The following is a 17,605-nucleotide window of genomic DNA, read 5'->3' on the forward strand; positions in this document are numbered from 1 at the left end:
GGACCACCTAGAGTAGGTCACACAGGAATGCCTCCAAGCAAGTTTTGAATATCACCAGAGAAGGAGACTCCATAACCTCTCTGGGCAGCCTGTTTCAGTGCTCTGTCACCCTCACAGTGAAAAAGTTTTTCCTTATGTTAATGTGGAACCTCCTATGCTCCAGCTTGGACCTGTTGCCCCTTGTCCTGCCGCTGGACATCACTGAGAAGAGCCCAGCTCCATCCTCCTGACACTTGTCCTTTATGTATTTATAAACATTAATGAGGTCACCCCTCGGTCTCATCTTCTCCAAGCTGAAGAGACCCAGTTCTGTCAGCCTTTCCTCATAAGGGAGATGTTCCACTCCCTTCATCATCTTTTCCACTGGACTCTTTCAAGCAGTTCCCTGTCCTTCTTGAACTGAGGGGCCCAGAACTGGACACACTATTCCAGATGCAGTCTCACCAGGGCAGAGCAGAGGGGGAGGAGAACCTCTCTCGACCTGCTGACCACACCCCTTCTAATACACCCCAGGATGCCATTGGCCTTCTTGGCCACGAGGGCACATTGCTGGCTCATGGTCATCCTGCTGCCCACCAGGATCCCCACATTCCTTTCCCCTATGCTAGTCTCTAACAGCTCAGTCCCCAACCTGTACTGGTACATGAGGTTGTCCTTTCCCAGATGCAAGACACAAAAGCTATCCCTTCATTGTACAGGTGACATGCCAAAGGGAAAATACCTTACTTGAACTTCTGTTATTTTTGGTACATAATGAAACCATACTTTAGCGCTCAGATTCAGATAAGCAGTTTTTTTCATCTTTTTTATATTTCCTTAGACCATGAGAAATGAATTGAATTTGAGAATCTCATCATAGGAATTGTTCAAGAGGAGGGTTATTGCTTCTGTTAAAATGTTTTTGGATCGGGTATGTTAATATACTTTCATTATGGTTATACCATTTCTAGCTCTAACTCACTCAGAGCTATAGGCAATGAAGTGATCGTAGCAACTGTCATTTGAGGTGACAAACTCTGAGTCAGGGAGGATTATTTGTATGCGTTAATAGAGTTTCTGTTTTATGTGAACTAAAATTTGATGTCACAACAGAAGAGTGGGCTTTTTATGTATTGCTATTATCTCTCATTTGCATAATGTAAGTTATAATCAATGCAATATTTTATTGCAGATTTGAAGCATAAGTGTCTCATCTATGAAATTAGACAGCAAAGATAGATCCTATATACGTCTTTCAAATGTGCAGGAAAGACATGAATAATTGACAGAAATGCAGAAGATTCATATGTCAATTGAATGTCACTTTGGGACACAAATTCATGGCATCCTCTTCTGAGATTCACAGTCATATTCCAGTTTTGGCATTACTAAAAACTTCAGCAAGGCAGAAATAATGCAGGTATGATATCATCAGAAATAGTAAGCATATTCACATTAATCAACTTTTGAATAGTCTTCTGTCAAAAGTGCAAGTACAAAATGATACTGTCTAGAGAAAGTCAGTGAGCTCCAGGTGATTTAACATAAGAGACAGATGTTTTGGCTAAGAAAAGCAAGTACCTAAATGAAAGGAAAAGGAATGAGAACTCAGTTAAAGAAAATACTGTATGTGCAGGTGGAGATGTGCAAATCTGTGTCATGAAGAAAAAGGTAGATGAGTTCCTCAAATTACATAGTAAACAGATTGTGGGTGATGAAGCTCTTTCTCATCACAAGGCACATCTGAGTAGGGCAGTTAAGTCAGAATAACAACTGAGAAGAAAGTGATATAATCCAGATTCTGAACATTATGAAAAACACTCTGAAGAAATGGTTTTGTTCATCAGAAATAATCTCTTTGCTAGTTTGAAAATATTAATAATTGCTGACCTTACAGAAGGATTAGTGTTGTTTAGCAGACATATGAAAGTCACTGAATTAAAAAAAGAATATATGCCATAAACTAGAAGGAATGTTCCAGGCATGCTACACAATCTCTGTTTGAAAAAGGGAATTTATTGCTTATCCAAGAAAGCTTTTTTAAAGTACTAAAGATGGAGTTGAAATTACCCAAATCAAAAATAGCAGACATAGAAGTAATTTCAAGTAAAGCAAGTTTATAGTTGAAAGATGACATTTAAGTACAAAGTGTGAATGAGTCATGGCCTCCTTACTTCTGAAAACTGAATAAATTGTCAATAAATATAACTGCTCCCGCTAGGTGCCTTCTTTTTTTTTAACACTGTCATAAGGACAGGAAGTGCCCACTTTATCAATCTAAACAAAATAAATATTGATATTCCTCACCACATGAGTAAAATCATCATAGAACGACAAATATTTTGTTTTGAACACGCAAAACGTGAACACTCAAGAATAACCTGAATACTTTGAACGTTCAAACACCTGGAACATTGTTCGTGTTATTGAACTACCACAAGGACAGTGTGGTGGGCTGACCCTGGCCAAAATGCCAGGTGCTCACCAAAGACACTCTATCACTCCCCCTCCTTAACTGAACAGGAGAGAGGAGAGAAAAAAATATAACAACTGGCTTGTGGGGTTGAGATAAGGACAGGGAGATCACTCAACATTAACCGTCACAGGCAAAACAGACTCGACTGAAGGGAAATGTAATTTATTACCAATTAACTCAGAGAGGAGTAATGAGAAATAAATCCAAATCTTAAAACACCTTCTACCCACCCCTCCCTTCTTTCCCGGGCTTAACTTTGATCCCAACTTTTCTCCCTCCTCCCCCCCAGCGGCACAGGGGAGAAAACAGGGAATGGGGGTTGGGGTCAGTTCATCACACTGTTGTTTTCTGCCGCTCCTTCCTCCTCATGGGGAGGATTCCTCAGACGTTTTCCCTGCTCCAATGTGAGGTCCCCCTCATGGGAGAAAGTCCTCCATGACTTCTCCAGCATGAGTCTTCCCACGGGTTCAGTTCTTCATGAACTGCTCCAACGTGGGTCTCCCTCATGGAGTGCAATCCTTCAGGAACCGACTGCTCCAATGTGAGCCCCCCCTTACGGGGTCACTAGCAGCAAACCTGCTCCAGGGTGGGCTTCTCTCTCTCCACGGGCCACAGGTCCTGCCAGGAGCCTGCTCCGGTGCAGGCTTCTCACGGGGTCACAGCTTCCTTCAGGTATCCACCTACTCCAGCGTGGGGGCCCTCCACGGGGTGTAGGCAGTCATCTGCTCCACTGCCCATGGGCTGCAGGGGCACAGCCTGCCTCACCATGGGCTTCACCACAGGCTGCAGGGGAATCGCTGCTCCGGCACCTGGAGCATCTCCTCCCCCTCCTTCTTCACTGACCTTGGTGTCTGCAGAATGTTTCTCTCACGTATTCTCACTCCTCTCACTCGCTGCAATTACTGCTGCACAACAACTTTTTCACTCTCTTAAATACGTTATTACAGAGGCAAAAAACGCTGTCGCTGATTGGCTTGGCCTTGGCCAGCGGTGGGTCCATCTTAAAGCCGGCTGGCATTGGCTATATCTGACATAGGGGAAACTTTTAGCAGCTTCATACAGAAGATACTCCTGTAACCCCTCCCGCTACCAAAACCTTGCCACACAGACCTGTTACAGACAGATACAACCTTTTTTTTCTACAACAAACATTCAACCTTTTCTATACACAAACAATTCCAGCTTGGAATAAAATTGACCGAGCTGAGGAAAGAATGCTGCCTTATGTAGGGGAAGTTGCTTTTCTGTCTCCTGTTACTAGATCAGCATCCAGAAAGACATTAGCTAATAGTGCAAAAGGTACAGAATAATCAATGCCACCATATTGTTTGTGTCATATTAGAATTCTCAGAATGGATTGAGCCTTCTCCACATCCAGTACAGAAGAACTCTGTCAACATAATGCACAGAATAAAGAAAAATAAGAAAAAAAAAAAGATAAAAGCTTGACATACTGATTTCCTATGTCTGTTTGCCTGCCTCCATACCAAAATAACCCCAGACTTGGTTAAGGAGATAATCCCACTGCGGGTTTGTGGTGCAGTTTTATTGAGCTTTGATAATTCTATCTGTTCCAATATTAATTCCCCTAAAATAAACCTGCCCTTCATCAGGTCTTACAAACCAGTCACTGGAGAACACGTAAGTGCTGAAGTTGTATAAAAAACACTTTAGATTAACATGGAGTGAATTTTCTCCTTGCCTACAAGATAATTACATTGCTGATGTTGCCCACTTGGAAGATGCACTTAAACATATCATCAGTGCTTGAGATAACATCTGCTAAGTGCTTTTTGATTAAGTCTTTTATAATTACTCATTTTCACAAAGCATGTATCTATTTGAAGGGCACCTCAGTTATCAAAGAGAGGATACTAATGGAAGCCTTTCAATATTTATGATTTCTTAGACTGATTAGACATTTTGCTTAGGTTTATGAGAAGTGAGGAAAGGGTGTAGATCCCACCCATGCCACCTTTCCCTGAATTTTAATATATAATCCAAAGTATGTCTCCTATGTACTATGTGACTAAGCAGAGATGATGGATGTATGTGTATGCTACTCATCTTGGAAGCTTGTTGGCTTAGACTGGAGAATTGCAATACGTCAGGCAACGCAAGAGGCAGCAAACAAAACCACTCAGACTATAGGTCTTAAAGAGACCTTGCCAGTCGATCAACTGGTCAACTAATTCCACCAGATGTTGCTGATAACCTAATGAAGTCACTGGAGGGATAAATGTATTGTGATTTTAAAAAGTCATCTCAGGTGTGAGGTGATACTCAAACTCCTTGCAGAAACTGTATAACCAGATGTCCTTAAAATATTTTCAGACATGAACTCAAGAAAGGAGTTGTGAATATCTTAGGAAAGTAAGTTACATTCAAAGCAGACAGGAATGTATTTAGAAACACATTTACTGGTGCTCAAAGCTGATGGTGGGACATTTGAGAAATACTATAACATCCTTCTCTCTAGGCATCAGCAATATTAGGTGAAACGTGGAAAAACAAGGTATTTCTAGGTAAAGGGATAGTATGGATTGTGAACCCTATATAAACCATCCCCAGGCCCTTTGTTGTAGCAGCAGCCTGAATGATAACAAAACACCTGCAGAACTTTCAGAACGTGCCTGGTGACTAGCAGGACAAGAAGATGCTGTATGTCAAATAACATATATCTCAGCATGCACTGGGAGATACTAATAAAAGATACTGAGATATGCAAAGAGCCAGCCATGCACTATTTTTGAGAGAAAAAAGCTGCAAGTCAAAAGGTCCAGCAATAGTGAAATCATTTGTGCATCTCCACCAACAAATCAGACTTCATCAAATTATTAGTTAACAGGTACAAAAAAAAGAATAGAGTAAATTACGTGTCAAAGTGCAAGTCACATGTGACAGATGACTAACAAAAGACTCGTCTTGGAAAAGTGAATTGCTGAAATCTTCTTAGGCAGAGGAGAACCCATGTTATTTTGCATACATGTCATGACACAAATGTTAACAGTAAATCAATCATAATTACTGCTTTCAACTTTGAGTGTAGTAACGATGTTGGCACACAGACCCAGACAAGATTTTTACATTAATGAAAGACAGGACTTCCTTAAGGTTTATGTATGCAGTGCACTGACTGATTGCACATTTTCCCAGGTTGATACTGAGAACACTTCTGTAGGAAAAAGTAAGTGGAGAACGCAGCTCGAAACAGACCTTTCCAAGCTCGGACAACTTTTTGGAGAAGAATTAGGAAATCATTACGCACCTTTTTACTCCTAGAACTGTAGCAACAGATAAAATTATAAATGTCATTGCCAGATTTTCTGGGCCAAACCTGACAGAACTGACTCTAGACAATTTCTGCCACATAGAGAGTTCATTTCTGCAGGTGGATTATCAAGAGGAATCTTGGAGATAAATGCCATGTGGGTCTATCACACTGAGTACAACAAGTCATGGCTGAAGCCAGAAGAAATGCAGATGTCCAATGGGTAATTGAGTCATCTACATCTAGTGTTACTCTGGAACTTATATCTATGTCCATTACTAATGAGTAATTTTGTATTAGTAACATCGTTAAGTGACAGATATATCAAGCTGGAAGTGCATGCCAGCCAAAATAAGAATAGAGAAGAGAAGGCTGTAGGAGACTGTTTAAGTGAAGATTTGGAGAAGAAAGGGAAGAAAGAGGAAAACAATAATTATTTCTAAGTATTCAGTCATCAAAAAATGCTTTTTAGAACAACTAGTATGCTTGCTTTCCTTGTGACGGTACTTATAAGCAAATAGCATATGTTTTTAATTTTCTTATTTTTTGAGCAATAAATATGTAAACGATTGAATCAAAGACATTATTTTAAACAGAGGCTGTTGGCAGATACCTTTGTAGAACTTCATCATTTTACCATCTCGGTTAGTGAAATCTCTGCTCTTGAATTATTGCTTTAGCTTTACAAAACACTATTCAATGCTATCACTATGTAGTCTAGGTGTTTATTATAATACACCTCCCCTGGTGACTTTGCCTACAGGCAAATCTGGACAGGAAAATCTGGTAATGCATTCATTAATATAGGTTGTAAAGCTTTTAAGACATTAAGATAACTCATATCCTTATTAGGCTTCCCATTGGGAAAATGAACTCTTTCGCTTTGCTCTAAGTCCTGGCTTCTTCTTTGACTGTTTCTATAGAAAATATTGCCTCAGTTGACAATACATGAACTCAAACAATTGAAAGATTGGTCTCCAGAATTTTCTCAAGTTGAAGAGCTACCTTAGCATATTTTATATAAACCCCATTACCCAGTCAAACAGTGGTCCTTTCTATGTAATCTCATGCAACAGCATAAAAATTTTTATGCCCTATTATCAAGAATACTCAAAAACAGATAATATTCATGCATCCTGAGTATGTGCCACTTGTTGTAGATGAAACCTTGATGAACAACACCAAACAAATTGCAGCTGCTTGGTGCAGCTGCCCTTTACTGTAACACATTGAAAAGAATTTATCAGATCCCATCCATTAGGGATACACGTACTTTAGACACATCTGATGACAAGCTGCTTGGAAATTTTTGGCTTCAGATGAAGAAAAAAGAGAGGAGGAAAGAATGACTCCCAAAGAAAAAAATCTTGTCTTGACTTAAATGAACCCAAAACTATTCTTTTGGCAAGTCTGCAGCTCAGGGTTGCTAAATATAATGACTCCTCCACTAGGATTTCCTGAATTATAATATGCTATCTATTTTGAATGAATGATTGGCTTAAGACAGAAAATGACACACGTCATGAAGGTGTGTGTATTATCTATCTGTCTGAATGACTATGCTTCATATTACTTTAAAGATACCTCTTAAGAATCTACAGAGTACTGAAAGCTTCAGTCAAAAAGGAACATTTAAAATCATCTCCTCAAGAAATACACATCTCCTCATGAAGCCGTGAATGCAAATGACAGTGCTTCATTTTTGAAAAAAAAAAAAAAAAAAAAAAAAGTCTCCAGAGTTCTGATTTCCAAGCAAAATCCAGTTCTTCCTAGAAGATATGCCTCTGGAAAGTTTGAATATTTTTAGGGAGGAAAATCTGCCCCTGCACCCATGCAAAGAGCCCCAGATTCATTGCTTAGTGAATAATGCTCATGCATTAAATACCTGGGCTAGGGGAAGGTGACTTTTGTAAATACTCTGGAAAGATATGATAAAATAAATACTCTGGTAAATAACCTGGAATAATGACAACTATTCCAGAGGCTCATTCAAATCACAAGTTTACTTGCAATGAGGCAGAAAAGTAAGAAACAAAAGAACTTCAGGAGGAGAGTTCTCCTGAACAAAGAAAACAACTTTGGCAAAAAGAGCTTGCTCAAAACAAATCCCATGTATGTATACACAGTGACCAAAAGTAAAAGTAGTGAGATCAACTGATCACCAGTCCAGGTTCCAGTGTTAGTCCAGCTCCTAGGAACACTCCTTCACATGCTTCTCCCCTCAATTTCTCTTCCCCCTCTATGTCATTTCTCTCCCCCTTTTATATTCACTGTGTCAGTGAGACCCACTCCACTACTCAGCCTCAGGTTTCCCCTTTCCCCAGATGATGTGGAGCATGATGTGGGTGGGCAGACGAGTGCTAATCTTCATTAACATATGCAAAGGCCATTCATCAGGTGCAATGGTCCTGAGACCAAAACAAGCTGGGCCAGGGCAGAACCTCCCCATGTCCACAGGGCTCCTTCTTCCAGCACAAGAGATAAGCAAGTGTTGGCCTTATGGGTTGTTGAGCACAAGGCCGGCATCCCCCAGATCCCCCATCACCCACCCCATGACTACAGGTTTTGTTTTCTGGGCACTTTGTGAGCGTTTGAGACATTTTAAGGGGAAGTCTCAGGAGGGCCTTGTTCCATCAGGGGAGGGAAGAAGTTCAATCAAGCCGCTTTTGTTTCAGGGAGTTACAAGTTGGTTCCTCCACCTGGCACTCACTTGAGGCATGTGTTTTCATCTAGCTCCATTTCAGCCAAAGAGAGTCTGAGTTCCCTGCAGACGTGCAGTGTTTACACATGTAGACATTTTAGTCTCCAGCAGATCTCCATTTCAGTGTGCAACTGACTGCTTTGTACCTCTGATCTTGCATGGTTCAATATACACATTGAGGGTAGTGGTGTGAATCTGACACAAGCCGCATGTATACCAGACTTTTCCTGTTAGTTTTTCCTCAGTGCTGAAACAAGGCATCATAATATTTTTAGTAAAGATTTGAGTACAAGAAGGCTGGATTAGACTATTTCTGGCTATATGTAGGTGACTGACTACTTCAGTGAAAACTGTTATTTATATGAAAATATTCCTATTTTGAAATCTGTTATCATTATTATACCATCTTATGAATAGTTATATCTCTAGCTGTGGGAACTGGGAGTGCATCCTGGTTGCTGGGACCAGACTTGAGGTGGGAGGAACTCTCCACCGCTATTATGCATTTTCTGGCCAAGTAACTGTCCTGGCTGAGGAAGAGATCAGGAGGATCTGGAGCATTCTGCAGACCAATCCCTGCCCTCAGAGCAGCCATATCCAATAGGAATTTGAGGAAGAAAATCCAATGGCAGACAGCTAGCCATAGGCACATGTGATCCCTTTGCTGGAATCCCAGTGCGGCCTGTATGACAAAACCACGCTAAATAAAATTCCAGATGTGAGTCAGTGGTTTCAGGGATGCTTTAGCAGAGATGCAATTTCCAGTGTTTTACTGAAACAGTAATACCTCTAATATACATGTATTAAGCAAATAGGCCATTACTTTCTGAACTAAAATAAAGGAAATCTGCTCTGGAATACTGATGAAGCATTTGATCTGTGTCAAACTGTAAGTGCTTAGGATGCAGGATAACAGACTGTGAAGTCCAGCATTAGGCTGTTAAAATTTAATTTCCATATCAATATGAATCAGATCTTCAGAAAATTACAATTAAGATGTTTGTCAGCACTTCATTGCAAATGCTCTTTGTTGCTTTGAGCACAATAATTATTTGTCAATGGTGTGGTGATAATAGCAAATGATGCTTAAAAATAATGTCCTTCTTGAATATTTACTGAAGAATGAAGAGAGCGGATTGTAACTTTTATCTCACTGTCTACTTGGTTTTATTAAATGTTTATTAAATGTGTGGCAGTTTTATCTCCTGTGAAGCATTTTTTTAATACATACATTAATATTTTTCCATCAAAACTAAACTCCATATTACAATGTTCCTTATGACTTTGGTATTATCCACTGTCATCAGTTTTTATGGCCTTTGGACATGAAGTCGAGTACTCTAGGACCAATCTACAATAGGGATGGTGTTAAAATGCTTTGTTAGCTAGAATTCAGAGTGCTTAGCAACTTGAGGTTGTATTTGGACTTACTTTTCAATGTGTGTTTGCCACAAGGGTCAAGACATCTAGTCATTTAGATCAGCATCCTTTTAAACTGCATTACAGCTCCTGTATGGCCTGAATGCACTCCTTCTTTTGAGTGGAAATCTAGTTGTTGTGAAGTGGGAGCTAGTGGAGGATGTGGACCAGGCCCAACACCTTCAAACCTAAGAGTAGGAAGCATCCTTGAGTGCTTTTAACAACCCCTGGTTCCATGGTGTGGGTTAACCTTGACTGGCTGCCAGACTCCTACCGTCTGGGGTGGGTGGCATAGGAGTCAGGGCCCGGGGGGCTGCGGTCAGCCCAGGGCCGCTCCTCTCCGCCGCCGCCGCCCCCTCCCGCCGCTCCCCGCCCCAACCCGGGCCCTTCCCAGGGGCTGCAGGGAAGGCCCTGCCCCAGCGGGGTCTCTCCCGGGGCCGCTGGGCGTCTCTGCCGGGGGCCCGGAGCCCCTCCGCCCCTCCCGCCGCTCTCCCCGCGGGGCTCGCAGGGCCGTTTCTCCCCCGGTTCCCCTCAGCCCCGGCTGCCGGGCAGCGCTGTGCCCGCTCTGACCCGGGCTGGCCCCGCGGCGCCCGCCCGTGGCTGAGGGGCTCGGCTGTGCCCCGCGCTGGGGCCGCTGGAGCCGGCGGGAACCGTCTGGGGCCGGCGCGGGTTTGGGTGGGAAGGTGAAATAAGGTATTAACGTTACAATTTCAGACAGGAATTTTCTGAACAAAGTGTCACCCATCAGTTAAAGCACTCGGGTGCGTTCTCGCTCTCTGTGTCTGTGGGAGCAGGAACAGCTACACACCACTCGGGTCAGTGAGGACATCTGACTCCTGGGGCCCTGCCCTCAGATGAGTCATGTGGTAAATCATCACCCCAAACCGATGATGCCGACAAAAACACCAAATGGGAAATTTAAGTTTTTCAGACTGTTCAGCTAAAAAAAAAAAAGAAAAAAAAAAAGAAAAAAAAATTTGGTCTCAAAATAATCACAGTAACAAATGGAGGTTTCTCTGCCAAAGTCTTGCTTTTAGTGTTTTTTCCTAAGACATGTATGTGTGACATAAAGACTAAAAGAAAATGTATTGCTAATTTTAAAGACGTATTTCAGTAACACAGTATAACTTTACATTACATGTAACAGTGATTGAAGTTTCGATAGTCAGCTTAGATACTGGTTCTTGTTCTAGTTGATAGACTGAAGTTAAGAGTATTTTCCAGCAAAATTAACAACCATCCTTTTGCTTGGCAAATTGGAACAGACATTGTCCTCAGAAAATCCTGTAGAGACTTATTACAGTGAAGTGTTTGTACAAGGAAGTAAATAAAAGAAGAATCTTGGCCTTTGCTTTGGGAAGGATGTGGCTGGTCCACAGCGTGACAACAGGCCACAGTTTCTGATGTGCTGTGCTCTGCTGTCCCTAAAGTCCCTCCAGCTTGACATTTGTCTCCCTTTCACCCATGAGTACCAGTGTAATTCTACTGACACCCAGCACACAGCAGAATCTGATGCTGGAGATGGACAGAGGTTCTCTCCTCTCTTCAAGAAGTTCCGTAAGAATCTAGCACCACAGTTTCAATCACAGTTTTCAATTTCATTTTGTTTTATAACTCAGTACTATGACACCTACAAGCTCAACAAAGAAATTGCACTTAGGTAAATACTGTTAATGAAGACCTTTCTAAACTGAAATCTCTCTCTGGAGCACTTCCTTGGACATTTTCATTTTTTTTCTGATTGAAAGTGAGTAAATAATTTAGTTTAGATTAATAAATTTGGATCTATTTTAAACCATCCATCTTGACTACAGTTTTCTTACAAGTTGTTCAATGTGTAGCTCTATGTACTGGTGATGCCGTGGTGCTATGCATACATCGCTGTTGGGGTTTCCTATTGCCCCAGACTTTCCTAGACAGGTTATGACATTAATAAATGACTTGTCTGATAAAGCCATGTCATACAGCACAAGAAAAGGAGGAGGAAAGCATGAAGTATGCACTTATGCAGTGATGTGGCAACACAGGGATATTCAGCTGAACACCAAACTCGACCAAAACAAAGTAGTCTGCCATTTCTAAATCATAAACTTTTTGTACTCTCAGAACAGTTTGTCCTATAAAAAGCCTGAGTGCTTGGTTTGGGCTGATACACGTCACAATCTCAGGACTTCCTAAGGGACTATGCTCTGGTTTTCACCTGTCTGAACTGTCACTGGAAGCTGTTGACATTTTTCTATGTATTCTTGATAATCAGAGGCAGAAAATGGAAGATAACAGATCTTTGCCTACATATGAAAAGACTTCACACTAACTGCATTCTGTTCTAATTTCAACATAGAGACAAACAAAATTAAGAGTCCACAAACTAAATCCCTTCTAAAAATATAGCTATTTTCCTTTTTTTTCTTTTTTATTTTGTAGTGAAGCAATCCCTTAATTCCATAGCATATCACTGAGGATTTATAATAGCACATGAATTTCAATGAAAACAAAAAAAATGCCTTGGTTTTGGATGATTTAATCCACCCCACACAGTTTATTCCTGCTATTTTAATAATAAAATAATGATACTTGCTGTTCTCTTTGATGTGTCATGCAAATTTAGAATATCAGCTACAGTATCAAATTTTTTTTTTTTTTTTTTTTCATCTTATTAACTAAAAGCTGAAGTAAAGAACCCTTAGGTTTTTACAGGTTTTTTTTAGAGTCCCATGATTTTTGAACAAGGTGATGATTTTTTTCTTTGGATAGTCAAGATTCCTGTTAGCTGGAAGGGTAACATTACTTGCTGTAGTGTTGTGCATCCCTTTCTGAACAAGCAAATTGTATGTCAGACAAGAGATTCTCTGCCAGCGTTGCACTGCACATTCCTTTGAGTATCTTCTTATAAGTGAAGTACTTTTATCTTAATATCATGACTTCCTCAGACTGCTCCATAAAAATACATGTTTCTACAAAAGGATTTAATTCAAAGTGGACTATAATGTTAGATTAGTCCCAGCCAAGTGGCAGGACAGAACACTCTTATTTCCTGCAGTGACTTCAATTGTAAAAAACAGGCCTTACTTCTAGAAAAAGGAGCAAGATTTTTCAGCAAAATAGTCAAGTGTTTCTGCAGACATTCTCTTGGCGTTGTCAGATTTAGCAACAATTTCAAGGGTTCACACTTCAAGGGCACATATCTGAATTTTTAAATATACTTGAATACATACATATATATGAAAATACTGAACTACACATTCATAGAATATTAGTAAATAAATCTCTCACAAGCAGCATGTTTGTAAGACTTATTTTTTGCTTCTAAAACTCACAGGATAGCAACAACTTTTGTGGTTTACTGAAAGCTACAATTAAAAAGGGTTTGTTGAGAGTTTTTTAATCAGATTTTATGGGATATGTGAAATAAACATGCAGTTCATCACCGCAGTGAGAAAGTCCATGCCATTTCTGACACCCTGTCAAGCACAGGAAAAAGAAGAGTCTTGTGCAATGCTTATATATCCAATTCATTCAGGATCCAAATAAATCAGAGGAAAAAGAAGGTTACAGAATGTTACATTGTATGTGATTTTTTCAGCTGTTGCGTTCGCCATGAAGAGAGGCTCCAGTGATGAAAAGAATTTGTAACAAAGGGAACAACCGCCGTCTTGCAGGATGGTGTACAGACACCTGGAAATGCTTGTCTCCAAACACAGTGAACAGGGACCCACAGCATATGCTGCTCACTCTGCCTGGTGGTCATGGCAGTACCCCATGAGCTGTGCCCCAGCAAAGCCGTCTGCCTCCCCCTGGGCACAGCAAGTTTAAAAGTCCTGGGGAAAAAAAGCTGGCTCTCTGTGTCGCTAAGCTCTGTCTCCATGCTCTGGCAGTGACAAGAGCAGGGAGGTTGAAAAGATTGCTTCCATGACACTCAGGAAAGGAAAGGAAAGTGAAGTGGGCTCCACTGCCCAGTTTTGAGGCAATTCAAAGAAAACAGGCAGTCCCTGGACACTCAGACCGCAGAGGAGATCCTCTCGCATTCACTGGGAGGTAGAGGTTGAAATGCTGATCATTCCCCACACTGAAAACAGTTGCTACCACAGCCTGTTGAATATCCTCACATCATTCATTTTGGCACCCTAGACAGGGATGAAACTCACTTTTGTCAAGTTTGATTCAATGTGAGAGTCATGTTTTAAAGCAGAAGTGAAATACCTGGACATTTAACAATCAGCCTTTAATATATCAGGCATACTGCAGATATCATTCTTGAGTGCTTCTTTTTCTTAAGTACAAGACCTACTCATATATAAGTCCACAGATTTAAATTCAGGACACATTCCTTCTAAAGTAACTCAGTGTTTCTACGGGATGCTGAATGGATTGAAGTAACCCATCTCGACAGAGAAAGATATCATCTTAATAATCTGATATTTTATGTTCTTTGTTATAATTAGTTCTGCCTCAGATTAATGAATTCCATTTACAGTAGCAAGCTAGCAAATGAAAACCATTCAGCACAAGTATGAAATACAATGGAAAGATGAGACTGTCTGGTATGCAAGGCATAAATTGAACTATTGAAGAGTCACTGTTTACCAAAAAAAATAGTGTTTTTTTCATGGTGTAAATTTTATTAAAAAGAAATCTCTTTCCCTCAGAAGAAGTCAAATGCATTTACATTTTTGAAGACAATTACCAAAGCCACAGAACAGACAAACTAAGCTTTCAATTTTCTTTTCAAATCACTCCCTTTTTTCCCACTTATTTTACTGTATTGTGTCTTATGTCCTTCCTATCTTCTGTTTGTTCCATCAGAATCCTATCATTAAAAGAAAAAAATCCCAGTATTTTTTAAACAAACTCCTGTTTCTATATAAATCCTTAGTTGTTTAAAAATGCACAGCATCATCTCCTGAAGAATGCACATCTCTTTCAAACAGGGTCCCCTTGTAACAGCTGTTGTGCAGCCTAAAGCAGCCGAGTGCTGCTTAATAAAGCCATTACAGTAACAAGTGAAACGGAATGGATCCATAAACTGGAAAGGAGCAGTAACAAGGAGCTGGGACACAGGGCTCTGGGGTCACAGGGCTGAGAGCAAAGTCATCAACACAAGAATCAAATGCCACAGGTGGAAGTGGCCAAGGAAGTCAGACATCTCCAGACTGAAAGGCAGCATGTAACTCCATAGCAACAGGCAGGTTCCCAGTGAAGAGGAACCAGACAGCACCCTGGTGGTGACTCAGCAGGCTCTGGAGTAGCAAATGACAGAGAAATGAGCCTACTGCTGGTAATATCAGAAGTCTGCTCATTTTACCGATTAGTTTGTCCAGAATGAAACCAGCAGTGGCCAGACTAGTGAAAATATGACCTCTGTGTAAATCAAAGATCCTGAATATCCTTCCATCCAGCAGCATCTGACTTCAAATTTAGTGGGAAAGATCCTAATGGTATCTGGACCCCCAATTCCTATGTTACTGGAAAGGTTATCCCCCCCGCAAAGAAGCCCCAAACCCAACAACATCCCTCCCCACTACCCCCCAAAGAATCAAAATCATTTCAGGGAAAGACTATAGAAATTAACTTTATAACACGAAGCAAAGTGGTAAAGACCAAAGGACAAAGTTTATGTATTTAGCTGACAAAACTCTATGGAAACAGAGACATCATGCCGGCATGAAATTTTGCTGTGGCAGCTGATGTAACACTACCTGTCTGGCTGTATAGGGACCAAATCAACAATATACATACAGCAAATAATGAGACACAGCAGTGTGGAGTTACCCTGCAGACATTAGAAAGCTAAGTTTTCCCAGTAATATGTTTTTTCAGAGCTACAAAAAAAAATATACATACTCTGGTCCAAATAGCTGAATATGCAGAAGACAACACACTATTCGCTGTGGTAAGGTGAGAAAAGGATCATATGACTCCATGTCCCAGAGCTGAGCACACAGAGATGAAAGAGAAGGAGTCTGCAGCAATCAGGACAGCTCTTGCATTTAATCCACAACTGTTTAACATGAAATACATGCAGTCCTGGGAACAGTAACCAGAAGAATAAGCAACAAGACTGTCTGCTTTTCTGATATTTGTGCCTCTGAAAGCTGTGATGTATAGGAGGTAAAATAGGGATGTGTACTGTTCATTTCCCCCTTTTCTTTAATGTGCCTCAGCTTGTCATTTGGGAGTATCTCCATTATTTCTGGGATACTGCAAACACTGTTTTTATCAGCTTCTCTTTTTTCCTGTGAAATACAGGTACAAAGAGGAGCAGATTTCATTTCAACATGCTGATGCTTTCTCTCCCTGTGAAATTCGAACAGACCTTCCTATTTTGTTCTTATACCTATGTCTTAGCAATGCATCCATGGAAAACCAAAAGGAAAAAAAAAGAAACAACAGCCAAAAAAAAAAAAAGCCGGATCTTTATAACCAGATGCTTAACTCACTGTTGTGTTTTCTGCACGGACATTTTGTGACATTACATGCAGTCTGACATCTGACACCTCCTTGCTTCTTTACAGCAGAAAATGATGCCAGATTTATGCAGTAAAGTGCTATTTCACTGGCATTTAAAGGAGAAGATATAGCACATGGCAACCTGTGGAAAGAGTAATTAACTGTATTGGGTTTGCATGGCAAGGTTTTGGTAACGAGGGGGCTACAGGGGCGGCTTCTGTGAGAAGCTGCCAAAAACTTCCCCCACGTCCAACAGACCAAATGCCAGCAGCCTCCAAGACAGACCACCACTGGCTAAGGCCATGCCCATCAGTGATGGTGGCAGTGCCTCTGGGATACTGTATTTAACAAGGGTGGAAAAAAAAGCTGCGCAACAGCAGTTGCAGCTGGAGAGAGGAATGAGAATATGTGAGAGAAACAACTCTGCAGACACCAAGGTCAGCGAAGGAAAGGGAGGAGGTGCTCAAAGCACCAGAGCAGATTCCCCTGCAACCCACGGTGAAGACCATGGTGAGGCAGGCTGTCCCCCTGCAGCCCATGGAGGTTCACAGTGGAGCTGATATCCACCCGCAGCCCGTGGAGGACCCCGCACCAGAGCAGGTGGATGCCTGAAGGAGGCTGTGACCTCATGGGAAGCCCACACTGGAGCAGGCTCCTTGCAAGACCTGTGGACCCATAAAGAGAAAGGAGCCTAGGCTGGAGTAGGTTTTCTGGCAGGACTTGTGACCCTGCAGTGGACCCATGTTGGAGCAGTTCATGAAGAACTGTAGCCCATGGGAAGGACTCACACTGGAGAAGCTAGTGAAGGACTGTCTCCCATGAGAGGGACCCCATGCTGGAGCAGGGGAAGAGAGTGAGGAGTCCTCCCTCTGAGGAGGAAGGAGCAGCAGAGACTATGTGTGATGAACTGACCACAACCCTCATTCCCTGCCCTGCTGTGCCACTGAGGGGGGAGGAAGCAGAGAAAAAAAATCATGAGTGAAGTTGAGCCCAGGAAGAAGGGAGGGGTAGGGGGAAGGTGTTTTAAAATTTGGTTTTATTTTCTCATTATCCTGTTTTGATTGGATTGACAATAAATTAGATTAGTTTCCCCCCCCCAAGTCAAGTCAGTTTTGCCCATGACAGTAATTGGTGAGTGATCTCCCTGTCCTTATCTCAACCCACGAGGCTTTCATTATATTTTCTGTCCCCTGTCCAGCTGAGAAGGAGAGTGATAGAACAGCTTTGGTGGGCACCTGGTGTCTAGCCAAGGTCAACCCAACACAGTAACCATGCATGAATCCAAAGTCATAGCAGACCATGGGTGATTTGG

The sequence above is a fragment of the Leptosomus discolor genome, chromosome 8, assembly GCF_034619465.1.
Source record: "Leptosomus discolor isolate bLepDis1 chromosome 8, bLepDis1.hap2, whole genome shotgun sequence".
In the NCBI taxonomy this organism is placed as follows: Eukaryota; Metazoa; Chordata; class Aves; order Leptosomiformes; family Leptosomidae; genus Leptosomus; species Leptosomus discolor.